Genomic DNA, 27,912 nt, shown 5'->3' with positions numbered 1-27,912 from the left:
ATGCCTCTAAATCAGAAGCTCCTAGAAGGCCGGTTGCATGCCCCTCAAGGCTTTGTTTAGGTAGAAAACATGGTAGATTCTCTCCCCACCCTGCCTGACTCTCTTCCCTTGGATTAATCGTCACCATCTTTAGATCTCAACCCATACCTTCTCAAGGAAATCTTTCCAACCCCAGACTATGTCAGTCCCCAAGGGTATGCATTCTTAATATCCTCAACTTCACCTTGCAAGCATTTCTTCCAATGCAAAGTAAACACATATCTTTGCCATACTTGTTGAAAGGCTGCTTCCTGACAGAACATAAGCTCCATGATGGCAGGGACAATAATCTCTCCCATTTTTGTCACTGTACTTGCAGCACTTAACACAGTGACTTGCATACAGTGAGGCTAAATAAATATTTGTGGAGCAACAGATTGAACTGAAGAGCAGAAGGAAAAAGACCTCTAACTGAGCCCTAGAGAATGGTAGGAAATACTTAAAGGAAGACAAGGAAAGTTTCTGGAATGTCAGAAAAAGGAGTCTGTGCAGCCATAAGAGATGAAACTGAACAGGAGGACTTCATGGGATCATTAAAAGGCTGGTACATAACATTGTGATAAGGATTAGAAATCAACAAAAAAAAAACAAGAATAACAGCTACCATTTATTCAGTGTTTCCTATAAGCTGGTTTAATGGGTTATCTCACTGACTCTCCTAGCAACCCTGTGAAATAGCTTTTATCCTTATTTTACAAGAAGGGAACTTACACCTACAGAATTTAAGGCCACTTAATAACTGTATGGCAGAGCCATTATTTGAACCCAGGCTTATTCATCCAGATGACTCCCAAGCACAGAATTCAAAATTGTATAAACTTTAATGCGCTTGGTAGCTGCGATGTGTGTGGGTACAGATAAACAAAGTCTAACACCCAGAATCAGACTGAGTGACTAGCTAGCTAGTTGGCTAGCTAACTAACAAGGAATCCAAGTTTCTCAATGCCCCTATTTATTGGGTTACATAAGCCTTGCATTGCACAACTGGTGAAAATCCAAAATATTGTCTTATGTAAAGGACAGAAAAATCTGGGTCTCCTTGATGCCCAAACAAACGGGTAACAATGGAAACGTCCATGTACTTCATCACCAACTAACTGGTTTAACACTTTTTTTTCCTTTTCTGCAAAAACTTAAAACTACAGAATAAATTTTAAGACCAATGTGCCCTTTCTCAGTAAGTTCAAGGTTAATTGGTACAATTACAAGTGACTATTAGAACAGATTTGATGCAAGTGTGCAAACCCTGGTAGAATGAGAACTGCCAAGTTGTTTTGGTGTAAAGCTATCTAGACCCCTAGACCATAAGCTCCAAGAAGAGAGGATCCAAGTCTGTTGTTCACCTTTGCATCTCTCGTGCCAACACAGAGCATATGATACATTCACAATTATGGAATGAAAGAGTGAATGTTTAGGATTTACTTAATTTTAACTGTAAACTGTTAAAGGGACACTGAATGCCCTGGACTATGTATTTACCATTACTATAATTGTTGCAGAACTAAGAAATATGGGTCACTTTCAGAGGCAGTGTCAAATAGGTTTGACTAAATCTAAATTATCAAAAAATATATTTTATTCATTGGAAAAGCATTTATTTTGCAACATGATGGCAAACAAATATAACAAATGAACTAAAAATTTCTTAGCCTTTGTCATTGGTTATCTTAACATCCCACTGACACATCCCGATTGGAAGCTCCTGGACGATCATCAACTCTCAATTAGCATTTGGTATTGTTATTATTAATAATCAGCTTGTTTAAATTTCTTCTCAGGAGATGTCAATGGATTTCCATTTTTCAATAATGAGAATGTGAGGAATGATTTATTTTAATACACCTGAAAAATATGCTGCTGAAAATAATAAAACTTCTATTTGTCCTAATGACAACCATTACCTCTCACACAGGTATGCCAAGGTAGAACATAGAGCTTTTTTGTGTGTCTAGCAGATCCTGGAGGTTTGCTAGGAGCTGGGTACAAACCACAGAATAACAAGTAAGTCACCATCTCAGGAAGCATTCCTCAGATATTCTGGTTTTTGAGACAAGTGGAATTATTCTCCCCTAATTTATAAACCAATGAAACTGGCCGGTTGGCAAGTCCACAATTAATGTGAATGCCAAGTGGGAAGGCAGCTTTGTTTCATCTCAAGAGAACACTTCACTGAACAGCAGCCTCCCAGCTGAAAACGCATGCAATGTCTCTCTCTTTTAACTTGCAGCAGACACTGGCATTTCTTCATCTCTATTCACTCTATCATTATGATGCATTATACAATGTAATGATGTAATACACCGGAAAGCTGAAATGTGCACGCCTTGCCAAAAATAATAATAAGAAAAGTATACAATTATTTTCTGCTATGAAAGCCACTATCACTATCATTTCATCCTTCCCCAGCCAAAATGAAAGCTTCCCTAATGGCTCAGAGTCTCTTTATGTTTGTGAATTGAACATGAATGTGAAAAGTAGGACGTCACCTCTTCTGTACTGAGTTAGAACTTTTAAAGGATGTAAACAAATTTATCACTTGAGCATGGCGGGCTGGCTCCAGAATGTGCTCAAGCCATATTTTTTGATGGTGTGATTTCTGGTGTGATGCCCTTTATTTGTTACCAACCCTTTATTTGTTATTAACAAATTTTTCTAAAAAGGGATTGCCTTTTCATGTTTCATTAACATTAACCTACAACCACAAGCCACTGTTCTAGGCAGGAAGCACATTTCAGGGGAAAGTCACCGTATGCTGATAGCTGCGTTCCTGGCTGATTTAATCAAAAAGAACCAAAGTAATAAAACCTCAGAAATAAAGCCAACTAATTGCAACATTTCCCCTCCCCCTTACTGAACCCTATTTTGAGTTACAGAAGCAGAAAATTGTTTTAAGAATCAGATTATTTTTAATGCATCATAAGAAAAGATTCCCGAAAGATTGCAATATTGAGCAGACTTTTTTCATCCATTCCTTCTGGTTCTGCCCCTCCTTTTCTTTTCTTTTCTCCCCTCCACTATCACTCCCATCCCCTGCTCCCATGGATTTTCTGGAGAGATCTCTTACAGCATATCTAATGTTTTTCTTCATTATTAGCAGGTATCAACCTCTTACAAGGAGGACTAAACCAAAAGAAGGAAGCTGTGTCCCTGACTGTCGTCCAGCTTGAATGCAGAAGCTCCATCAATTTGGATTGCAGTGACGTTTCAAAATGATACTTGCAGTGCTGTTAGGACAAGTGCAATTGGGAAGCGGGATAGAGGCCAGAGACGAATTTTAAGGGAACCCAGGGACCAAAGCAGGGGCATGCTGCTGTCCACCGTATCCTACCTCCAGCTTTGAGAGAACTGCCTGGACAGAGCTCACTCGCAAAAACCCAGCCACAGATCATAAAGCTCTAAGTGGGCTGGCCACCCACTTTATGCTAAAAATTTGTGGGATGCCATTTTTTGCCTGGCAAAATCAGTAGGAATGCTTAACATAATTAATTTTTATACTAAACACGTGTTATTTTTTTTTAGTGTACAATTACCAAACCATCGAAACCACAGTAGAGCACAATCAGATGTGCCTGAAAACACATAACTGACATTAAGGACGGGCAGGAAAATAATGTGAAAACATAAAATAAATGGCTATGGCTATTTAGAATCTGCATTTAAAGAGCAGAATTAATCATAATTATGCATTATTAGCTAATAATTGGGTGGAAGCATACAGGGCATATCGTTTTAATCGTTGTTGGTGCTGCTATTGTTACTGTTGTTATTATTTTCTGTGGAAAATTTTACCAACCTGAGATTGTTTTGACGAATTCCCAGTGATTACTCAGCGCGTACAGCTTGTAGAATGTTTTGCATCATTCATTCACTCACCACTGAAACACAGTCACCTCTGGGGAAGGCCCCAGAAAACCCCAAACATCTCATAAAAACATACCAGCAGGTGTAGGGCATGTTTCCTCATCCAGAAGGAAACCAAAGACAGGCAGAAAGAAAAGAGGAATGGATTATTCAGGCAGGGTAAGAAGCAGCCCAGAGCAAAAAAGCTCACACTGATTCAAGCATTATTCAACATACCATTTCTTCACTCATTCTCTCTCTCTCTCTGTGTATAGATAGAGAGATCCACATATATATATACAATTTCTATCTATAGATCTGTGTGTGAATATATATATATGTATATATATATATAAAGAAGATGTTTATGTTATATTTTATATATCTCTCCCCAGAAATAAAAGAAGGATAAGACATGGTGGCTAGGTTATTAATGACTGCTGACGGTCATCAGTAACATAAAATATAAACTGTATTTGTGTCACTGAGGGTCAAAAGATGGAAAGCATCATGTAATTCATCACTTTCAAACTTCAGGCTTCAGCACTCCAGTATGGCAGCCTCGAGCTACCCACTCCAGTTCTTTTTCTTTGGGGAATGTGTCAAGTGAACTATGATCAAATTCTTGTGCTATGAAACCATGAAGACTGAGTGACGTGCATAAAACAGAAGTGGTGTCCTCAAAGTGTCAGAACAGCCAGTTGGAAGGTGAAACATTTGATGACATAGACAGTTTTCTTGGTCTACATGAGGTAAGATAACTTTTATGATGGATTTTTTGTTTCTTTTCCCCACATTTTGGTGTCACATAAATTGCCAAAGAAACAAGACACAGAAAATGACCAAAATGGTAAAGTCAGAAAGAGCCAGCAAAAAGGAAAACTTAGCTAATGAATCAAATTTAAATTTGTATTACATATATTTTTATAAAATATGGATAAGGCAGTATAACACAGAGAAGACAAGTAGTGATTTAGGGTTAGGGTTAGGTCCCTGGGTTGGCCAAAATTTCCTGCGCTGATGGACAGTGACTGTAATGGGGTATGTGGTGGGGACTTGATAATGGGGGGAGTCTAGTAACCATAATGTTGCTCATGTAATTGTACATTAATGGTACCAAAAGAAAAAAGAAAAAAAAATAGCTAGATGACTTGATAAATCCAGCCCATTCAGTCTACATACTTATTCAACAAATATTTCTTGAATGCCTTCTATATATCAGACACTATTCTAAGTCCTGACAATTCAGTGAACAAAACACAGAAATCCTTGCTTTCACAGAGTTTACATTAGATATGAATAGGGTAGCTGGCCAGGGGTTGGGGAGGACAGAGAACAAATAAATGATTAAAATACACAGTAGGTCAGATGGTAGTACATACCTTGGAGGCAAATAAAACTCAGAAAAGAGAGCAAAAAGTGGGGGTGGGAGGGAGAGTTGGCCCACAATTTTAAATAGGATGGTCAGTAAAGACCTCTCCCTGAGTGGGCAATACCTGAGTAATGACCATAGGCCTATGTAGATAAAAACTTGGTCAAATCATCTGTTTGAAGGAGCTTTTCCTCTTCTGGGGAAGAGACCATCAAACTGATCCATCAACCTCCTGAAAGTATAAGCTGAGGAAGTCACTCAAAGAGCCCGCGGGGAGTCTGCATGGACTACAGCTCCGGTGCGACAGCCTGAGTTCAAGTTCACAGGGTTCTTACAAAAAGGGAATAAACACTCTTTCCTCAGAATGGTAAACTGTATTTCTCTCATTTGTGTTGAACACAGATCAGTTTGTCTGAATTCAGCAAAGCGAAACAAAAAAAGCAAAACAAAAGACAGAAGTCAAACTGCAGTGGGCTCTCTGCCTGGGAGATGAGGGAGAGAGGAGCAAGACCTGATCTTTCTAAGCAAATGATCAGTTTCATTGCATGTATCTTTTTAAGTCAGTTGTTTTCTAGGCATTTTGACCCAAGAAAGAGGGCAGTAGGCATATCTCTCGTGACCAATATTTCCCCAGTAATAATTTAGAACTCAGGACCCAGTAAAAAATTATTTTTCTGATCTGTGAATTCATTTACATAAAAAGCCTTTCCAAGTTATAAAATTTAAACCACTCTTAGTTTTAGTTTTAAAAATGACTTTCTTGATAAGAATACAGTTACATAACTGAAGACATATGCTTCACCAAAACATACACCTCCCCCCCTCACACACAAATGCAATTAAATACAATACTGGAAACTTTATAATTAGAATAGACTCCAGAAATCCAGAATCTACGGTCTCTATAAGTATACTTCAAAACCAATGTAATCCATATTATCCTAGTAGAAAATGTACTTCTTTTCTGGAGTACACACAGCTCCTGGACTCCCATGTTTACTTATTTAAATAAGGAGTCTTGGCATTACCTAGCCGTGGGCACATCCTCCCCACCACACCCCCCACCCCGGGCAGTGGGGCAGGAAGTGGTGAGGATCCCTTCCTCTCAGAGGCTCTACCCCAGCCCAGAGCAGCATGGATACCGGGAGGAGGCAAACCCACAAACCCTGCTGACAGAAGAGCCACAGACCCTGATCCCAGGCTGCCAGGGCATGTTCCTCCCTGGGTGCTCAGGCCACGGGAGGGGCTGACAGCAGGTTTCTTTCTTCAGTCACACTGGATGTGGTTGGAGCAGGGGGGGGGTCTCCATTACCACATCTGTTTTATTGTCATTGATGTTTGATGAGACCTTCTCAGGGCCAAAGCCAAACCCAGATCAGAACTGTGACGTTTAGGAAGAGGACAACATGTCATACAACCTCCCCTATCCCACCTCCCTCTCCTTCCTTTTACTGGTCTGGCTGAACGTCCAGGGCTCCCTCTTCCTTTCTACCCTTGTTTACTCCCTTCACCAAGACTTTGCTATCAACTGCTCATACCTTGGTGTGACTATAAGCAACTTCTAGGAAAATCTGCAACTAAAGTCTCTGTCGTTGCAAGAATGGAAAACACTGTCTCCTATGACAGGAGTTCCAGCAGTCTATATGGATGTTGTCTTGGGGGCTAGAAACCTTTGAACTATGTTTCAACCATTCCACATGGGCACCTGCCTCCAGATGAGCTTGAGTTCTAATCAGCCTGTGGCAACTGGATGGAAATTTTCTCAAGTGCAAGTGAAGATGGAAATGCTTTGTGCAAAACCACCTGTCTTTTAACCAGGAGTATCACCCTCTTTAAATGGTATGAAAGATAAGCTGAACAAATTTGGCCGTGTACAGAAAGGATACGCTTTCACCAGACTAAAAAAAAATTAAGTTGCTCATTCTTCTTAGACTTAGGGTTTCCCTCTCCCCTCTCTGCACCCATGCCCTTTGCCTCCTAATGAGCTTAGATCCATGAAACCAAATGTGGCACCTTACTGAGGATCTCCGCATCCAACCTCCCCTTGCTCCCATGGGCATCCACAGGGCAGGGGTGGGAGCTGAAGAGGAGCGAGAGCCATCCGAGGCTTCTCTGGAGAATCTGTTCACTACTGAAGTTGAAATGTGGCTGTCTTTGCTCAAGTACCTCATGACTTTGAAGCTTGATTTGATCAAAAATGTTAATTATGCTTCTCTTTAACATGATTTATGGGACATTAGTGACAGCAAGGGAATGTTTACTCCATGCAAAAAGATATCAGGCTAGGGGCTGCCTCTGATTTCCAGGTAAATAGGAAATTTTGGCCAACCCAGGGACCTAAAAAGATCACCATCTCTGTCCCTCCCCAAAATGGAGAAGAAGTCTCTAACTGGCATGTGGCATCTCCAGTTGCCAATAACTTTTTTAACTATACTATATGAGGGTAACCGGAAAACAACACGTTTGTGTGGCTGTGTCATCTGTGGTTGGCTTTGCACCGAGAAATGGGGTTGCTTGCTCACAACTGTAGTTCTCTTCTAAATGAAAATCAACTTAGTATTTCCTTCTGTAGGGAGACGTGTATGCTTTGGGTATAAGCCTTTTTTTTTTTTTATCAGCTCACCCACATACACAGCTCTGTTTTGTGTATGAGTGTGTATGTATGTGATTGCGTGTGGATGTCCATGTATGCTTTATAAATACATGTGGAGAGGAAGACCATTACTTTAATCCTGAAAAACGGATCTGTGGAAACTTTCCTCTTTTCACTGCTAAAATGACTAAAAATCTGGAATGAAAAGAAGTCTTAAGGGCCTAAGATGCATAATGAACACAAAAATAGCAAGAGTTTCTATCTTTTCATGCCTCCCTTGTGACAATCACAGATATGGCCATGCAATGGTCACACACTTCGCCTGTCTCTCACATGTAAGCCCCCAGGTAACCACAACACATCTCTCCCTCCATCTGTGCAAGCCTCTTTCAGAAACAGCCCCTCAATTAAAAGCTCTAGCCAACTTATACTTTTTGTGCATGTAACATATGCCGTCAAGTGGCTTCTAGGAAACTTACAACGTTGTGTTTTTATGCTGTTACAGTATGAAGCATCTTCACAGTATAAACGAGAATGTAACAAGACCCCCTTTAAAGGGGAAAGTCTGTAGCAAAATTCTGAACCCATTTTAAGGATGTGCAGCAAAAGGGTTTGACAGCTATTCTGGAAGAAGGGACAGGGATTACAAAGGAAAAACAGAAGTCTTTCTTCTTTTTTTTTTTTAATCAGAGTGGCTTTGTGTGAGAGCACACTGAGCTTTGACATGAGCAATGTTTGGGTTTGGGTTGCCAGCAAGAGGAAATTCAGTTTGTGCCACAATAGATATGTGTACGGGAAGAATATTTTTTAAAATACAATAAAATGTTATCTCTGATTATAAAAGAAAGATGAATTCTCCTGCTAAACCAGGTAACCCTAAAAGCGTGTTAACATGAAATACTAAATAAAATGCTACTCATCTATAATAAATCTTATTACACATTTTGGCAATTTTACTACTAACAGTGAAGGTTTCAAGCAATGTTTGGAAATAGAAATCTTAAATTGAATCATTGTTGCATGAATATATGCAAAATATTCATTTCTAGCACTGTGAGGGTTGAGTGCTTTTAAATTGGAGAAATCACTCATGACTTCACCTTTTCATGCAAGATAAAGTTGTATGTGGTAACATCATTACAATGTCATGAAAGGAGTGGAAATCATACAACAGTTCTGCCTAAAGCTAATATACAAAAAAAGGGCTTCAATATTTTTCAATATTGTCCAATATTTAAAGGTGCAGTGCAAGGCTTTAAATATATTTTTAAGAAATCATTAGGCTTTAGATGTCAGTGAGGTCTTTGCTGAGCTCAGAGACTAATAAAATCATTGATGAAATCTCTTTAATATTTAACGGAATTCATGTCTTAGGCAGTTGCCTATTTTCCACTCCTATCTCTGTAGATGGGACTATAGATAGATTTTTTTTAAAGATTTAAGAGGAGGTGATTACAGATTTTCTTAACTATAGTACTAGAATAAAACTATTCACTTAATGATGCTGCCATTAACAAGGAGAAAAAGCATTATGACATTTAAATAGGATTTTCTATCAATTCTTTAACAGAAGATAGCTTCAAAAGTACCTAACACATTTCTACACACTAACAATCACAGAACTCAATCAGTGAAAACAAATGAGCAGATTTTCAAATGAGTTGCTGAACCATGAATCATCGATAGAGTGTTAGGAGGACCATGAGAAACTGAGAGAGGTTTATTTAATATTGAAGACAACAATAATTGTTGTTGCTCATGGATCTCTGCTTTTTTTCTATCCAGTGATAAAGAAAATTAGAAGTCAAAGTTCAGGCTCAAAATCCTATGTAGTATGTGTGTGCATGTGTGTGCATGCACATACTGATATAAGAAAAGCTCTCATCTAATTAAATTATTGTTTTATAGTTACTCTGCAGGGGAATATCATTCATTCTAAGGTAAAGTAAGGCATCCACAGGCTCAACTTTAAACCCTGTTTATGTGTGAAATTGATAGCTCCATTTCTGTTATCAAGTCACTAGTCCAGCACTTTAAAGTCATGGTCTGCAAAATAAAATTGTCTCCCTTTTGAATGTCAACCCCTAAAACCAAATATTCCCATTTATTAAAATAAAAATGTAAATTTATAAATTATCATCCTATTTTTATGTAAAAGCATTCTGGAAAGTACCACATACCATGGTCACATGGCAAACAGCCCTCCCCATCATTGGCTGTTGCTAGGCTACCAGGAAATGGAATGGACCATTGCCAATGATGAATTAACTGATGAGCCAGGATGACAGTAATCTTTGTCACCGGATGCAGTGGCTGTCTGAGCCCTGTCATTTTCTGCATTTCATGTTAAACAGATATACCTAGATTGTAAAACAATACAAAGAAGAATCTGAAAAGAAAGAAGTAAACTTTGACAATCAGAGGGCTTTTTATATATACATAACAAGGCTTATTACCTTTACTGAGACTGAATCTTTTAACATTCATTAGCTTTTCTTTTTTAAATTAAAGCCTGTGAGCAAATGAAACTTTGTTCTACATCAATAAAGAATATTCAAAGGGATACCTACTGGGAAGCACTCTGTAATCTGTGTCTACACAGAGCCCAAACATCCAGCTGAAATGTGAGAAATTCACAAAATAATCAGGATGTTTGGTCCTTGATGCTAACCACTGGAATATGTGTGTATATAACAATGTCCTTATTGGGGAATTGTCCAGATATAGAAGAGTGGCCAGATCTGGGTGTTTGGGCTTTGTAGACTTTATAGGCATAAATAACTAGCAATTGAAATCCCTCATGAGTAACATCATGTCCATACAGGATGCAAGATTTTTCCATTTGAACAAACTAATTCAATCAAATTGATTTTTTTCTCATGAATTTATCTAAAAACATATTGAAGGAGTCAGTGGTTTTGTTCTACTTGTAGATTCAACCTTAGACCAGTCATGAAATCTCACGAGGCAGAGGACAGGGACTTAGAAGTTCTGAGCAGTGGGCTTCAAGGGAAGACAGAAATAAAGTGAATGTATGCTCAAAGGGGTGAGTCTACCATCACAGCCAAAATCCACTAGGTTAAAAAGGGGGAAAACAAATTTGTGGACCCAGTGCAGGCACAGGAGTGTCCGGGAAGTTAGAACAGTGAGACATCACCAGCCAGGATATTATACTGCAACAAACATAGCTTCAACTCCAAAGCAAAGCAATAAGGCTAGTTTCTATAAGTCAAATAAGAAAGGCTGTCTTATAATGTTCTTAAGGGAGGAGAGGAAAAAAATAAAGGGGGAAGATCCAAAGGTGGCACCTTTAGAGGCTGGGTTTATTTAATGATGAAAATCATCAGGAAGAAATAGTATGGATAGAGAGAGACAACATTTGGTGGAGGCAATTAAAAGTTAACAATGAGGTCTTGCCCAACTATTCCTTATCTATTTTTCCTCAAATCATCCTGGGGACAAAAGTCGGTAATCTGGATTGACACCTGTGCAGATATCATTTCTCCTTTAAAAATTTCGAGAATGGCACACTAGTTTGGTATCCTTCCCCTAGTTGACAATGTAGCAACTAACTCACTAGGAAATGGATTCATTCTGTTAGATATATGAGGTGGATGTGAGTGAGTGAGTGTGGGTTGCATATGTGTGTGAGTGCACATTTGTGTGCGTGTGTGGTTTCAGTGGGTTTAGGACAAAAGATCTGCCAATGAGACAGAAACTCTGGGGTCTTGTTAGTCTCCACATTAGTGAGAAGATGAATGGTGGTAGGAGGTTCTTTGGACCTAATACTTCATAACACTCAAACCCCTGTTCTGTTCTTTTTAACATGTGGATTTTTGAAATGATAGATCATAACTATAGACCCAATGCATGTGGATGCAGATTGCATGCACTTAATATTTCAGGAGAAGTGTATACAACCTAATCCAATCACTCTGAAAAATGTGGAAAATGGAAATGCATAAAGAAAGCAGCTGGCATAAAAGAGAATAAAGAAGAAATACTGATGAAGCTCTGTATGGATTAGGCAAAATATATTCACATAGCATTTGAATATATATATATATATATATATATATATGCATGTATATACTCTGATCTATGTATGTTTATATATATACATTTATATGTGTGTGTATATATATTTTTTCTAGGTAATTGATGTATTAAACAAAACAAATCAGATCAGAAAATTTCTTTTCTTTGAAGTTAAAATAGCTGCCTATCTTCCACTGTGGGTTTTTGTCATCTCCTTTGTAATGATCTAGAGCATCATGGAAGATTTTTAATGAGGCCAAAACCAATATTTCAAAAGTATTAGTAACTATTGGCTAGGTAGTCTAGTCAGTGGATCAAAGTGTTGACTCTGGAGCCAGATCTGGGTACACAGGTATGAATCCCAGCTTGGCCATGACTACCTCTGAGTCTCAAGCCAAACTCTTCTTGCTCCCGTTTCTACAGCTATAAGATGGGGAGAGGGGAGAGGATAACAAGAGTACTTACCATTAAATGCCTTAATATTTATTTTTGAATCACTTAGAACAGTGTCTGGCACATAATGAGCACTATAGAATTGTTTGTTAAATAAATAAACATATACATACATAGTATTTACCCAGGGAATGCTATCAAAGGAGGTTCTGAAATCTGCTTTCCCAAAAAAAGCAAAACATTTCATCATGAAACCCAGTGTGGACAGTGGCTAATGTTTCCTTGTCTGGGTAACTTAGTCCAATGGACCTAGAGTGGGATGGTTGCACCCCCCTGGGTCTGCTTTCCTGGCACCAGGCTGCTCTCAAACCACCTGTCTCCTGGGATAAATTGCTAGTCACCTTGTCTACCCTACGTGGTCATTCTCATCTTTCTCACACCACTTCATGGCTTAGCATAAAGATTTTGCTAAGCCACAGAGAGAGAGAAAGAGAAACAGAGAAGGTTGCTCAAAGTGACAGTAAGAAACACTGGATGGAATATGGAATGGAAATAGAAAAAGAGAGAGAGAGAGAAAGCTCAAGCCAAAACAGAAAAATCTATTCAGCCAGGCACCTGGCCATAAAACAGCTGAGACCTGACCTGCGAGAGAGGGAGACAGAACGACTACTGTGAACAAGAAAGCAAGGGCACGGCCTCCCAGCCAGGCCGTCTGAACAGACGTCCAACAATAACATTCATGCAAATATATTTACTGAGCACCTAAGACAACCCCTAAAATGTGATCAAAATATTCACAACTCCCTGCCCCTATAGAGCTTATACTCCATAGAGGAAGAAGCTAAATAATAAATCACCTAAATAAGTAAAATATACAGTTTGCTCAATGATAACAAGGACTAAGGGGTTAAAAACAGGCAAGAGGCTTGCAAAGTGCATGTGCAGGCAAGGGCTCTTGTTGGGCTCCCGACGGCCAGAACTATGTGCACAGCCGCGGGTCCTACACTCAGACCGCTTAGATGATCACTTTCTAATTATATTTGGGTCACCCAAATGCTCCCCTTAAAACTTCTGCCCATGACTGAGTCCTGCCCTCACCTCCCCTGCCACAGACCCAATGGTTTTGTTTGGAGAAGGAAAGATGGACCCAGAGTTTTCTGATTCTTGATTTTTCCCTCAGGACCAAACTGCTCCTCACCGCTCCACTGGGGATAATTCACTGAACACTACATCCGGGGAAACTCTGGTGAAAAGTTTCTCTTCCACATCCAGAAAAGTCTTTCCCCTCAGTCTTTCATGGTGCCTATTCTCTGACGACCTGCTTTTTGTCATCTGTGGGGCCCCTTTAGCAGAGAAAGCCGTTAAAAACAGGTGAGCATTTCCAAACAGGGAAGCAGCGTGCCCCTTCTCTTCCACTCTCCTTCTTCAAAGGATCATAAACAAGCTTCTTAACACTCCTCCCACATTTCTCCTCTTAGCTTTTTTTTAAAGGCTTTATTTTTTTTTTTAACACAGTTTTAGGTTCACAGCAAAATTCAGTGTTAGATACGGAGATTTCCCATATGCTCCCTGCCCACACACATGCAAACATCTCTCCCCATTATCAACATCTCCCACCAGAGAGGTATGTTTGTTCCCATTGATGCACCCACACATCTTAATCACCTGAAGTCCATTAGTTAGATGACAGTTCACTCTTGGTGCTGTCCATTCTGTGGGTTTGGAAAAATGTATCATGACATGAATCCATGAGTATAGTGTTCTATCTACACAGCAGTTTTACTGCTCTAAAAATCCTCTGTGTTCCTCCTATTCACCCCTCCTGCCCCAACTGCTCCCACCGTTTTCTTCTCTGCTTTCCCTCTTTTTTCCCTTATCTTCAAAATGCTATTAATACAGTGGTTTTAGAAGCATTAGGAGGTCTGAGGTTTGAGGAAGAGAATTTAGGTATGACTGGAAGGGAATCATGACAAGGGTCATGTCTTCAATGCTCATGTTACAACTGACTCAGTGGATTCGGATTCAGAAGGTGATAAAATGTAATGGTTACAAACATAAAGTCTGGACTCAACTGGGTTCAAATCCTAACCCACTCCTTTCATGCTCTAGGTAACTCTAGGCAAGTTACTTAACTTCTCTGAAATTAACTTAATTCATCTATAAGTTGGGATAATGAAAACATCTACCTCAAAAGGTGGTTTTTAGAATTCAATGAGATGACCCAGGTAAACCATTTAGAACAGTGTCTAGCTAATAGCTTGCTTTAAAATGTTATTTTTATTGTTGTTCACATTGCCCTGAAAGGAGCAAGACTCAAGGCTACTGGTCTCTCTCGCCCATGCACAGCAAATCTCCAAAAGGCATGGAAAGGGAAGCCAGCGGCTCTTGAGTGGTGCTGCTATTGTATGATTACATGCAAGCCTGGTTCATTAAATTTTTATATTTTACCTAGTGGAGTGATTTGACAGTATGCATGGACATGGCTGCCTCTCAGCATCACTCTGAAGTCAGGCCCCCTTACAGAGGCTAAGGAATGAAGCAGCAGGAACAAAATTTAATGCTCTTAAACAGTTTCAGGAGATGAGGAAAACATAAAGGTGTTTTGTGCTAGAACTCTTCTTTTGGTAGAACTAGAACACAGCACTTCAAGCTCCTGTAGGCATGTCTGTCTCCAGTTGTGATCAGCTCCTCATAAACCCTCGGCCACACAGGCCAGGGACAGCAACCTGTGCAGAAAGTACTTTTTGGAGAAGAAACTGCAAATAACATATAGAAGTGACATCATATTTCTTAACTAATAGGCCATATTGGTCATCTTGTGAGGGGGTAACAATTCTGCTTGGAACCTTCAAACACCAGGAAGAAACTTGATGTCTCAGCCTGTTCACATACAGATGCTTTCATCTCACGAGAGTTAAGTAGCTGCCCGGGCAAAACTCAAGTCTGGCAAAACAGCAGCTGAACGGAGCAAAGTTATACTGGAGTTACATGCTCCTGGTGCTTCTAGGAGGAGGAGGGTACTCCCAGCCAGCCCACACCACCCCCCAACTGAACTTTCCCCCAAAATTGATTCTAATTTAACCTTTTATCAGCAAGTCACAGAAATCTACTCAAGATTATTAGAAACCCCAATTATGATCTACAAACAACCCAAGAGAAATATCTGAATAGGTAACCAAAGTTTTTAGGGGTCTTCAAGACTTCTGGGGCCATGTGCACAAAGTCAGTTCCCTGGTGGTGGTTGTGTCTGCACATGGATTAGAGTGGAAAAAGGTGGCTCTCCAGTGTGTTTGGTCTAAGGCTTGGGGATAGACAGGAAGTATTTGGCTGAATTCAACTTTCTCTTTCCCTGTATTCCAACAAATGGGTTTGCATGCGGAGAAAAAAAGGAAATCTTCTAAGAAATACTTTGTGATTTCATCCCAGAAAGAATGGAGAGTCATGACCTTTTATCTGAGATCAGGTTCCTCTGTTTCCCTGATGCTCTACAGAGGTACCTCTCCTTAAAAATATCCAGGGCATGGTTTTCTGCATGAGAATTTTGTTTCTCTCTCTTCAGTACAGTGACTTAAAAATCAATCATTATACATAATTAAGTCCACTTTTTTCCCTCACAAATAACCTTACTGTGTTTTAGACTCTAGAGAGAGACAAACCACTCTACCCCTCATCTATTTCTTAGGAAGCCTTCCCAATGTCTTGAAAGAAGCAGCCTCACAGGCATGGCCTCTCCTCTCTATCCACCCTTGCCCATCAGAGCTGTTTAGACCAGGAGTGGACACGTAACCCAGGCTGATTTCTCCTAGGAATTTAAAATAGAAAAACTAGAATCTGCCTTACTTTGATGTGGGAAATATGAGCTGAATAGTCATGCTGATTTGCAGGCTAAGGCCACCATTCAAAGTCAGCCAAGATGGGCCATGTGTAAGCGGGTCTGTAAATAGAGAAACTGGTTATTAGAGATGAGAATAAAGAATGGAAACAAAGAGAAGCAAAGAGGAGGGATGATAGAGTAAGTGAGTAGATGTCCACTTCTACTCCCATTTCTATGAGGCAAAGCTCTATTAGCACACATGGGTTTTATAAGATGACCATGAAGCCTTTTAAAAACACGTTTGTTTTGTTTAAGCTTATTCAAGTAGATTCTCTCCCTAGTACCAAATAGTTCCTAAAGCAACTGGTAAGCAGTATGTGGACACAACATGGTATAAGCTCTTCAATGTATCTCATTGAGGTTCAAAGGGCTGCTCACCATCACATTAAGAATTTCACTGAGTTAAGGTTGGCCATGTGTAAATGACATAAGAGTTCAGATGATGAAGGACTTGAACTATTGAGAAAATTAGATGGTTATCTGTGAGCAAGGCACTGAACAGGTCAGAAGAAGGGGCTATTCTCCTCCCAACACTGTTTCATGAGAAGATAGTCGGTATGCCAGTTCACCTAGGAATCACAGTGATAAGCACCATGTCAATCCACCAGAGAAGTAGATAAAAATCACCAAGGATAATGAATGCTAACTGCTATCTTCATTTGTAGCACAATCGACTTTAGAAAACAAAGTTAAGCTTCCCTGGTCCCTGGATGGATTGGGGCTTAAAAAACATCACAAAGGCTCTTGCTTAGACAAAAGATCTCTTGCCGATCATAAAGGATCTCCTTCTAATTTATGAATCATCCCATCAAAAAACAGATGGATATTCTGACATGTGTGGGTGTAATTAATGGATAAACATGTATGAATATCCATAAATGAATATGGTATGGATTTAATTGTCAACATTCATCAAACATACATTTAAGGTATAGGAGATTTGACTTTGAGTTCTGCCACTCTATCAGCCATATGACTTAGTGTGAGCCTTAGATTTCACATCAGTAAAAACCCAATTTTGTTGGGTTGGTGTGAGGTTCAAAAGAATAATATTTGTAAAGCATAGTACGTGGTAGGTATTCAAAAGTATACCATAGAATCTTAATCAATACCAAGTACTTTCACAGATTAACCATTAATAAAATCCTAAATGTAATCACTTTAATATAATATTCAGTATTAGATGGTACTATCTTAAAAGAATTCCTTCCTCTGCTATCAAATGTTTCACTTTGACATATTTATTGGTATCTACATTACAGCATCAATATAAACCAAGAATATCTTAAGTAGTAGTAGAACATCAAGAAAGAGCCCAGGCCCAGTGGCTTCCGTGTTCTTGCCATTGGGTGGTTGGCCGGAAACAGTAATCTGGCCCATTGCAAAATCCATCCAATTGTGAATATCACATGAGTGCTAACAAATGATGACCAAACTGGCACTTAATAAACTCTCCCAATCACCTTTCTGCTGGAGGTCACACCAAAACAGTGTTTTCCCATCTCCTCTTGCCCACATGTTTTAATCCAAATCCATCTTTGCTCATCTGGAGCAAAGACACTAGACACTAGACACCATTTCAACACTGCTTTCCCTATTTCATGTCTCACCACCCTTAACCACTAGCTGTTTTCTACCTTTCCCACAAAACTATACCAAGTCATGAATATGACTGACCCTTCTTAAAAAATCTACCCCGCCACTTAAAAAAATTAGGAAGCAGTGGCTCATCCTCTACAGAACTGGGCAAAGCCAGAGCCAACATGTTCTCATTAATTCTCCCTTCTGCTCAGACAAGATGAGCCTTCATCCCTTCTCCTCTGCTCCGCCTCCCACCCCAGCATCCCCAAGAACAGCATGAGGCCAGTCCCCAAGGATCTTCCTGCACAAGAAAGGTAACATGGAGCTGCCAGGAAGAAGCTTCTCTCAACAGCAGACAAGATGTTAGCAAGAGACCCCAGCAAAGTGTACACACACACCTAGCAGTGGCTGAAAGGGTAACAGCTTTGCATTGGGCACAGGTCAGAGGAACTTTGGTTTGAAGAACAGGTGGGCTACCTGACAACCAGCAGGCAGCCTTGCTTTTGACTACTGCCATTTTATATCAGGATGTTTAGCAAATCATTAGTGTCTGCTAGTTATTAAACAGAGGAGAGTTCAAAAGCACATGCATGTTTTTCTCCTAGCTTCCCAGGTGGTGGCTGTCTCTAGCAGCAACCTTTTCACTTTGTGCAGCAAGACTTGTAAACTTCCCATGGCTAAAACCATGTTTTCTAATCAGGTGCCCACAACGGAGCTACAGCCTTGCAAGAATGGCAAAATCCATATGTGAACTTCCGTCTGAGGAACTGCCATTTGCTCTCCTTGCAAATTTATTGTTGAAATTACTGAAATGTACACAAATGAATGCATTTGAAGGTGAAATTTGGTGGAAAAATAAAGATATAATAGGATTCTTTCTTAAATAATTTCCTGGTGTGATGTCTGTCTGAAAAAATGAAGTGAAATTATATGATGTCAAAAAATCATGTTTCAAAATGATTGACAAGATGTGAATGTTTTGCATTGTGAAATGAGGTGGAAAATTTTAATTGCATGATGGGAGGACATAATATTTATTAGAACCTTGTAACTACAGAGGATTGCAATGAAGAGGACACAATTTTAAATTTGGCGTTAATATGTCAAGTCTAAATCTTAAATGAACATGCAGGAGTAAAATTCTTTATCTTAGAGTGTATGATTAAGTTTTCAGATTCTAATAACTAAACAGGATCGACGTGCAGGGCACATCCACATCCTGACAAAGAGGCTTGCTAGTCTGCGTTCATATTCAATTTTGAACAGTGTTACCACACAATACATGCCTGGGTCAGAAAAAGATAAAGCTGATCCTCAGGCAAGGCTCACATTGGAAGTGGTTGTTTTGCTGGAGACCTAGAATTTGTAAAGAATGCAAAGGATGAGGGAAAGGCCTGAAAAATTAAACATAGGGGTGAGAAAAAGACACGAGGAAAGAACATACAGTTGGCCCCTGAACAATACAGGAGTAAACTGCATCAGCTCCACTTGTATGTAGATTTTTTTCAATAAATACATTAAAATAATTTTTGGAGATTTGTAAAAATTTGAAAAATTATTTTTCTTTTCTCTAGTTGAATTTGTTGCAAGAATACCGTATATAATACATAGAACATGCAAATATGTGTTAATTGACTATGTATGTTATTGGTAAGGTTTCCAGTCAATAGTAGGCTATTAGTGGTTAAGTTTTTAAGTCAAAATTATAAACAGATTTTCTACTATGCAGCAGGTCGATGCCCCTGACCCTTGTGTGGTTCAAGAGTCTACTGTACACAAAACTGGCAAAATAATGATCTAAAGCCAAATTACCTTTAGCTCAACCTTGAATGCAAAAGACTCAGCTGAGGATGGCAAATGGCATCCACGTTTGTTGGTCTACTTGTCAACTTACAAGAAGACAGGAGCAGCATGTATTAAACAAATAATAAGAGTGGGTCAGCTCCTTCTGGCAGATGGCTCCATAACCCTCAATACTTTGAGAACAAAGGGAAAAGGGCTGTGAGAGAGATGGCACTAAGGCTAAGGCAGAAGCGGTCTTTCCAGAGCCTCCCCTCCCATCTGGCTCTCCCAGAAGTCAACAGTGTAACTGATTAGATTAGACTCTAGGATCACTTCCCATTCCAACCTGCCCCAAACTCCACCACTCCACTACTCAAGGAAATACTGCCTCTCAGTCTATAATAGTTACAGCAATTAAAACTTAAAAGTGGAGTTATTTCGTTTCTTTATTCTGAAGGTGCAGGGGAAGGATTGCTGGGGACATCTAAAATTGCCAGCATCAATCAAGATTGTTGTTAAGATTATAAGAAAAGAAAAACATAAAGTTCTGACACCAAACAGAGCAGGGAAGCATCTCTTCTGCCTCCCTCCCTCCTTCCATGCCCCCTTGGGTTGATGCTGGCTCTTCACATGCATATGACAAAGACATAAGTCACCAAGGTAGGAATCCTAGAGGGTCAGTGAATGGGTCTATAACTAGTGGAGCAGAAGAAGTAAGAAATGAAAACAGTTAGCAATGAGCAGTAAGAAATCTGAGCAAGGTTTAAAGATAACTTGGAAATAGATACTTTATGGCCAGTTTCTTGCAGAACCGAAGAGATGAGCTGGGAGTAAAATTAAGATTTGGCCAAGAAAACAGAAAGCCACCATCTTGCGATCAATTTTTTCTCTCACAGACCTGTTTTGTGTTTCCTATTTTATCCCAATGTTGCAGGTACTTGAAAGCCAAACATCTAATAATATGCATGTAAACACACCCTTTCTTTTAAAATATCTTTGCTTTTCTGGATATGATTAATAGATGAAAATTTTCTACCAGATAAATACAATAATTTTTTTTCATATAGCCTCTACTTTCATTAGCCAAAGTAATTTTCTTTTCTGGTAATAAGAGTAATTGTTCCAGCAAACTGACACCTCATCTCATGTATATAATACAAGACCCAAGATTTTTGAAGTGCATCTTTCCCCTCCCTGAGAACAGAGTTTAAACAGTATGAATTCAAAACTTCAGAGGTTTCAAAGTTGCAAGCCACCGAAGACTCATCTTCCACTTGCTCATAATGTTCACTGCATTCTGATCAGAGAGGGAATTTGCATCTCTGAACCAACAGACATAAAGTGCACAAGAACATCACAAAGTAATTACGAGTTTATGACATCATCTTAATATTACAAGAGAGAGAATGAAAGACCCAAGAGAAACACACGATTTCCCTTTTGGGAAAACATTAATGGATGCTTACAATCTGTTTTCTTTTGTTTGGATGTTACAACCAATAATATACTTTTATGTCTATAAATAAAGACTAAAGTTGAATAAATCCAACAAACCCCTGAGCCTGCAACTTGGAATCTTGATTCACATTCAAGGCCAAGATTTATGAATCACTTGCAGAGAATAAGTTGAAGCTGCAAGATTTGGGGGAAAATTGTTCCACATAGTGATTATTTGGGGGAGTGATTATGCATACACACCTGATCACAGTGTCACCGACTCCAGCTCGTCCGACATGATAAAACAGGGCAATTTTCTCTATTTCCCTTTGCTTGCACAACAGAAACTGATGCACACAACCTCACACCATTCATTTTTAAATACTCTCCCTTGTCAGAGACATCCCTCCCTTCTCACTTTAGCTCTGACTTCTGGCGGTGTTGTGCAATGATTTATGTAAATGTCTCGATGACTATAAAGGGAAATGAGGAACACCAACACTAATGACCGACAGAAATAATAGCTTTTTGGAAAGGTATTTCCCATACACATAGGATGGGCTTTTTATTCTTGGACCATATTTACCATCTCCGCACACTCACTTTAGAAGCTTTAAATTACAGCTGGGGCCCTTGGGAAAGCCCTCCTCGGTTTTTCTGGCCCCATTCTCCTGTACAGGAATGTCTTCAGAAAAGAGCGGGCTTTGCTTCCTTTCAGAGGAGCTCCCTGAGGGTTTCAGCTCCCCCTAAATACTCATATAACACTTGCAGTGATGGGGCTTCAGCCACCTCCCCAGACAGTTCACTTCAGTGCATAATTGCCCTTACTGGCATACTTTCCTAATGTCTCCTATCCGACATTTTCCCCTTTCCTTAGTTTCAAGCTGTTACTTCTTATTAGACCATTCTCAGCCACTGCAAGCAATCCCCTTCTTTACTTAAAATTATTACTGCTCAAATATTTGTAGACAGTTAGCATAGGCTTCCATCTCTCCAGCTCCTTTTCCTGAAAGCTTTAAATGTTATGTTCCTTTAACCTTTCTTTATAGGTCATCTCTTCTAATCCTTTTATCTTTTTTGTCACCCTTCTCTGAGTTCTCTCTAATTTACAATATTGATGTTCTCTTTATAATGAGGTGCCCCAAACAGTAAGTATGCCGCACTCCGTAAGTGGCTGCCAGAAGAGGCATGATTACAGGAACGCCATTTTCCTACAAGCAACACCCCCTTGTATGCCGCGTGCCACAGTACAGCATTTGTCTTTTTCACAGCTGCACAGCACTATCTAAATACACCATCAGTCCCAATTCCTTCTCCCATTTGTCTCTTGAAGACATACTCACCTCATCTAGTGTTTTCCTTTTCTCCCTACCCGCCCCAGGCTCCCCAGCCTCCAAACCAAGATTGTTCAAAACTTGAATCCAAGACTCTTTGGTCAATTACAGGACAGCTTTGGCTCCTCTAGTTATCAAGGCTCTAGTATAATAAACCAGACACAGGTAATCGTTAGCTGTGACCCTTTTATTTACAACACCATCAGATTGGGTTTATTTTTACAGCATTGTTAGAGATTAAGAGCAAAGCTTCTGTCTTCATCACATTGGTTTTACTGTGGGTTAGGACCTACGGTGCCCCACTTCATTTCCTGAGACCCGAGCAATGAGCACAGAATCATTTCTAGTAAGTTCTGACTCTGATTAAAAAACAATCTTTATGAAATAGAAGCTAATAAAATTGCTTTCCTAATTACCCTGAGCTAGTTCATTTCCCAGCAAATATAATAAAATAGAGTTACTTGGCTCCGATTCACAAAATCTGAACCCAAGCTCATTATTAAGGCATTTAGCAGGGAAAAAAGCATGTGTGCATAAGATGCTGTCCCATCAAGCAGAATGCAAGAAACCTTTTGAAGTTTAGACCTTTGAAGTTTAAAGTTATTGCTGCATTTTTTTTTAATGCAGGTATTTCTGCTTGGAAAAAATATACATTGAGACATCCATATTAATGCAGCAGGCTATCTATACTAGCTGTAATCTTTGGAGGAGGTTTTTTTGTTGAGAACAGCAAATCTTTATTTAAGAAAAATATTTAGATCCTTTGCATTGTACTTGCTAATCTGCAGGGCTATTATACAAGCAGCAAGACTTCCACATAATAGAACAGAGTAACTCATGTCCCAAGGCTGTTTCTGCCATGACTTATGCCACTCACAAATCTCTTTCATCTATTTAAAGCGTGTGATTCTGATGACTATAAATGTATGAAAATGTTTGGGGATTGTTTTATTTTCCTTTAAATGTCCTATCATTCATTACCATGGACATGATTTGCTAATATTTCTAATACATGCATGAATTTTCTGCTAACAGAGGTTTAAAATGCTCCACTCCCAGGGGTAAAAAATACAATTACCAAAATTAAGAGAGACTTTAAGAAGAGCATATCTATTAACTAAAGGGGAGATATTTACATGGCAGAATCAGGTAGGTCAAAGAATGAAATCTCTTATCTGTTCGGAAATATGACACCGTGTTAAGTGCCATCTCCAACAGAGCCACAGCTCAGGGGAACTATAACACTGAAGTAAATACAGCCAGGACTGACTCAGGAAGGAGAGCCAAGCCCCCACAGCCAGAAATGGAGATGCTAAAATCCTTTCTCTTTGGGTATTTGCCTGAAACGAATCTCTTAGCGCTCAGCCCTGCAAATCTGAAATAGGAAGAGAAATTGCCTCTGTCTTCTACCAGGAAGTACAGCTCTTCTTGGGAAAATTTGTGAAATTCCACCCCCTGGGCAAAAACCATGGCTTTTTGTCAATATGCCCTGGGTAGAAATCTGACATTTCCATAATGATATGACAGATTTCCATCTGGGAAAACTGCCTTCTGTTTTCACAATGAATTTGAAGCAAGAATGAAAAATCTTTCACTTTGTCTACAAAACTATTTAAAAGAAAAAAAATCTGCACTTTCCTGCCTCGAAATAATGGAGTAGGTATTAAATTAGAAAAATCTGTAACTAATTTGAGTTCAATCAAATCATCAGCAATACTTAGGAAAAAAGAGAAGAAGGAAACTATGTGGAGAATAAGTCCTTCCGGACAAATTTATTACCGGGTTTTGATAGTTGGTAGCAGATGAAGTGAACACGTATATCTAGCAGTAAGTGAATGTGCAACCACAGAATACAGCTGGAACTCAAGAGAAGGTGGACAGAGAGCATCAGTAAGTCTATTTTCTGAAACTGGTTCTAATTGATTTTGATGGGAGTATTGTCATATGGATTGAAAATCTGCTGAAAGATGATAAACAAAGAATAGCAATGAATGAAAAGCAAAGGGGATGACATCAGGGTTAATGTGAGTTCTGATCTCATTTCTCACTGTTAGCAATACAACAGGAGAGCAGCAACCCGGACAAAAATGAAATATGCAAATGTACTAAATGAATGGTGCTAAAATCACCCAGGAGAACTGAAAAAAATGGAAATTCCTTAGAGAAATGGGAGGTGGAGGTCTTCAGAAAGAAGGGAATAGAAACGTGAAGACGGGCCCAGAAAAGCTGGAGCCAGGACAGTTGAGGGGAAAACTACAAAACACACAAAATAATCGAGCCGCTCACTGGCTTTTGAAGACTGACCCACTCTGGATCATCTGAATTGCTTGTTCTTTTGTTTTGCTCTGTATGCCCAGGATGGGGGTGGGGGTCACTCTCCCTGGCCTTCCTCTTCCTGAAGTTGAAAGTCCCTGAGTGAAAATGAGGAGATATAGAATAGGTTGGGTTTTCTTTTTTCTGTGCAAAGTTAATTATCCCAGCCTTTCTGAGAAAAATAGACCACTTTCCTTGATGCCTTAAAGCAAATGAAGGAACCTTGCATTTTCTTCTCACCACCTATAAGGCCCTGCATGCGCTTCTGTTGTCGCTTTTTGTTAGTGTGGTGTGTTGGTGATGTTAGTGGGATCTCTAGAGTAAGACCATTCTGTGAGTTTGAAGTCCACCAACTAACTGAAAATCAATGCAAAGAGGAGGGGGTTTCAGAAGAAATCAGAAGTGAAAGAACTGGAAGAGGTGATTTGTTCAGGAAAGGCAAGTGTGTCCTGATGATTGACACCAGGTCGACATGCTGAGAGAAAAATGACACAGACACAGTGAACGCGGCATCCAGTTTGCCGGCACATCCTAATGAGCACGATGGTCAAATGCCCTGGGTTTGCCATATGTTGTGGCCATATGCATATCTGGTGAACCAGATGCCCTGCTTTTTTTTCCCCATATTGCACCATTTTTCTCACAGCATAAAGACATGGCTTAAGTGAGAAGCAGGAGGGGGCGTGGGGGAAGCAATGATAGCTTGTTATTTCAAAAGCTTGTCGGACAGAAAACATCAGTAAATCCATCCATGCTCTAATTCCATTTTCAAATATTTAATGAGCACCTACTAGGTTCAAGAAGTGCTTAAATAAAACCAGGGGTGATAAATCTTTCCTAAATTTATTACGGAGAAGTTAGAGACACTCTGTGGACCTGCCCCAATTCCTCTCCATAAGGCCCTCTGGTCATTCAGTAAGAGGATAGGATGCAGTTTGCTATTTCTAACATTCATAAAGTCTCCAAGGAATAACAGGGGGCCACTTAAGCATGCCAGCTATTCAAACTGTTCCCTCCACCTGGAAGACTCCTTCTATGCCCCAAGTTCTACCTACTCTTCAGTGGCCACTCATTCATACATTTATTGGATATTTTTGACTGCCTTCTAAACTAGCACCACTCAGACACTGGGGACACCATATTAAGCAAAAAAGGACACTGTCTCTACCCTCACAGAGCTTACAATCTAGAGGTACAGATGTTATTCAAATAATAAAATAAATGGGGAGACATGCCATCATGGCAAAGCACCAGAAGCTATGGAAGTGTGAAACAGACCAGGCCAGTCCTGGAGGAACAAGGATGAATCACCTCAATGGTACCTCCTGCAAGGAGACCTTTCCAATTCTCCAAGCCAGGTGTGCGTGCTCGTTCACTCGCTTGCACGCGCTCTCTCTCGTGTCTCTCTCTCTCTCTCAGAATCCTTTAGTGCACTGCTAAGCCCTTAGCACAGTCCATTCATGTTATTTACAAGTCTGTCTGACTTTCCTAACCCTTGAGAGCACACATTACATGTGACCTACCTTTGCGTTCATACCAGTGCTTCCCTTAATCCCCAAATATTAGTTGAGCACACTGACATCTCAATTACTCATCAGCAGAGAAAAAAATATGAATAATAAAAAACATCACATAATCCAAAAATCCTTAATGGCTAAATTTTGCCATGTTCCCAGGCTCCCGCTGCTACCATGCCACTTCGGTACTTACCACAAGTTCCTGTTTGTCCTCCACAAGCTTTTGGATTTCTTGATGGAGGGATCAGGTCTTCATGAAGGGAGTCAGGTTGGAGCTTAGTTCAGGAGAAAAAATATGGATTAGCCTCAAACAATTTCTGGCACTTAGTGTATTTTTAACACATGTCTCGAAAGAAGTACATGAACACATACGTGAAAAACCTTTCACCTTCCATTAAGCACCCCCTCTCCCAACACCCCCGCTCACCCCCATCACCTTGATTGTTAGGGCTGTGCCTCCTGTCTTCCACATGCCTCACTCATGTTGGGCACATAATGAGTACTCAATAGGCATTTATTGATTTAGAGGTCAAGCCTGGGCCACAGCAATGCACCCTGTCAGAGGACACCATTCTCACTGCGGGTCTATGGAAACGGAGCCTCCCTGAAGCACCATATAAACGTGCTTTGTGAACAGCACCCCCTGCAGGTGTGCAACACAGGGGGTCATGCATCTAAACATTTCATCTCACAGAAAGGAACACGAAGCTCGGAAGAGTTACGGGAACTGCCCAAATGGCACAACAAGCTTGTGGCAGAAACAGCCATTTCTCTAACTCCCAGGCTACTACAACTAGTTGGCTTATGTATTTAAAATGAAACTGAATTTAAAATAATTTATTTTGACTCTCCTTGAAGTGAGCCCAGCCACCCTGGAGCACCAACTTTATACAGCAAGGCTTAGAGTTATTACTTAAGTGAATTTCTGCTATGAACCATACTAGACATATGTATAAATCAGTCCTATAAACAGTCCCTTACATATGGCAAATACTCCATGACCAACTGTAAAAAGCTTGATTTTCCTCTAGCCACACATCTCCTGAGAAAGAAAAGGGTGGAGAAATTGGGTAAGGAAAATGTCCACAGGTTTCATTCAAGAACAATCCAGATATTTTTGTTTATCTTTGTTCATCCCCATTATCAACAGGCTGCGCAGTGAGGGGCCACATCACTCTCCTTTGTAGCCTTGGGATTATGGACAACTGTTTCTGAGCAGGATTTCCTACTCAGGAATGCAAGAGAAATGATGATAGGGCCTCCAAAAAACAGAATGAATCTACTTGCAGAAAAGTACAAGTTGTGTAGTAGCAGACTGTTCTTTAAAATAAACTGAAGGAAATTAAAATTACAATAAACAATCAGTCTCCTTTCCACCTTAAATTCCCATCATGACATTTCTATTCTTTCAGGTCACCGAGGTCTGGGTGGCATCCCAGCCCAGTCCCATTAAGGCCAACGGAGGAAAGGATCCAGCCCTGGCGTCTTCTATCCCAACATTCCACCCTACAAGGAAAAGTGTCCTTAGTGTAAAGGATTCTAAAGCTCAAACATTGGCCCTTTCTGTTGCAGATGCAAAAAATGAATCATCTATATATTTTCTTCAGGTAATTGCAGAATGTGAGAGAGATTGCATTTGATTTTCTGCAAATGGGTCATTTCTCAATTCCTAATTTAGAAAATTCACCCAGTATTTTCTCACTCTTGGTATCTGGTAGGGAGTTGGTGAGGGGAGTATCAGAAGAAATATTATGCCATAAATTTTAAAACATATTTAAATTATTTTCTTCTGTTTTAAG

At 39.8% G+C, this 27,912-nt stretch overlaps 1 long non-coding RNA gene across 2 annotated transcripts in view; it reads right to left on the bottom strand.

Annotated features, from left to right (window-relative positions):
* Positions 1-24,158: 24,158 nt before the first annotated feature.
* Positions 24,159-27,912, bottom strand: part of LOC130682587 (uncharacterized) — a 231,267-nt gene continuing 227,513 nt past the window's right edge. For both annotated transcript variants that reach the window (XR_008995836.1, XR_008995837.1), the window contains one exon: positions 24,159-26,388. This is a non-coding gene — a long non-coding RNA (uncharacterized LOC130682587). The remainder of the gene's footprint in view (positions 26,389-27,912) is intronic.

This window comes from Manis pentadactyla, chromosome 2 (assembly GCF_030020395.1).
Source record: "Manis pentadactyla isolate mManPen7 chromosome 2, mManPen7.hap1, whole genome shotgun sequence".
Classification (NCBI taxonomy): Eukaryota; Metazoa; Chordata; class Mammalia; order Pholidota; family Manidae; genus Manis; species Manis pentadactyla.
The sequence above is the reverse complement of the archived record's forward strand: the minus strand, read 5'-3'. Positions and strand labels throughout refer to the sequence as shown.